The sequence below is a fragment of the Mytilus galloprovincialis genome, chromosome 14, assembly GCF_965363235.1.
Source record: "Mytilus galloprovincialis chromosome 14, xbMytGall1.hap1.1, whole genome shotgun sequence".
NCBI lineage: Eukaryota > Metazoa > Mollusca > Bivalvia > Mytilida > Mytilidae > Mytilus > Mytilus galloprovincialis.
In genome coordinates, this window is record NC_134851.1 from 45,692,391 (window position 1) to 45,693,715 (window position 1,325).

Consider the following 1,325-nt stretch of genomic DNA (forward strand, 5'->3'; position numbering starts at 1 on the left):
AGTGATCAAAAACTATTGAAAATAAACAAGGATTTTATAAGACTTTTGCAGATGGCTTATAGTAATACATCTAAATGATTTATAAAAAGAAAATGGAAAGTAGGAATTAATGGGCAAAAAAGTTAAAGGTATTTAAATGGATAAAACCAGAGGATTCTGAAAATCTTACAAAAAATCCAAAACATATAAGCGAACATCCTAAAGGGAAGAGTTTATACCAAGCTACTACACAGTGACTTCTAATGTTAAAACAGTTGAAGGTCTATTCCCAATTTATACAACTGTATTAACCACTTTCTGTATTTATATAAAAAAAACATGTTTTGGAATGAAAACAATTATTTCTACATGTTATATCTATATAATCGATACCACCTGTTTACCAGGTAATGCTTATGTAATCCTATTCTTAATGACCTCATGTTACACATGTATCTGTGACTGAATGTTCAAAATACAATCTAAAAAGAAAACCATTTAGCAAAATTACCATTTTACATTAATTTATTCTGATCCTTTATGTACATGACATATTTGTTCATTGGCTTAAAGCAAACAGCAATTAATCAATAGATGTATCTATTGGGCTATGTGGCCATTTGAGACTGTCTGTCTCTGTAAAGATAAACAAATATAAAACACTAGTTACCTTTAAACTTGCCAAATATATTTCTAATTAATACAAACAATTATTAATACCTTAGACTTACTATATCGCTTCAAAACAAATTCCTCCAAGATTCTGAAATCTGACAATTGAATTATCCGTTCTTTGTGTTAAACTTTCAATTAAAAAGAAACTAATTGTCATTAGTGTTCCGGGAAATTTCCCAATGCTTAAAATAGTTATTTGTCATAAGTTTTTCCCATGCTACAAATAGTTATCTCAATGAGGTAAGGTGACGTTTAAACTCTAGCAACACACTTATATATTTTTTTTCTTGCGATACTTATACGGAAGTGTGTAGGTCCTATTAAAAGAAGTGACAAACCCTATATTGTATATAGTTGTATTTTAATTGCATTGATTTGTGCGTTGTATTTATTTACAACTTTTGTTGTATAATGTATTAAGTTGGGTAACAGAGAATAATTATCAACAATAGGTAAAAAGAACAGAAGTTTTAAAAAAAATAGAGGAATATAGGGCAAATAAATAATGAAAAGAGAACAAATGGCCACAAAATAGAAATGATAGAGAAAATTACTTAAATAATGAAAGAATACAGAAAAGAAGGACACCCACTAAGTTCCTCACATGTTTAATGAGATATTGACAAATCTAATTCATTTAATATTAACAATTATTCTACATGTTTTTGGTG

The 1,325-nt window shown here is 28.0% G+C and overlaps 1 long non-coding RNA gene across 1 annotated transcript in view; it reads right to left on the minus strand.

Annotated features, from left to right (window-relative positions):
- LOC143059811 (uncharacterized) overlaps positions 1–835 on the minus strand; it is an 8,300-nt gene extending 7,465 nt beyond the window's left edge. The window contains exon 1 of the long non-coding RNA XR_012973619.1: positions 711–835. This is a non-coding gene — a long non-coding RNA (uncharacterized LOC143059811). The remainder of the gene's footprint in view (positions 1–710) is intronic.
- Between the last annotated feature and the right edge of the window lie 490 nt (positions 836–1,325).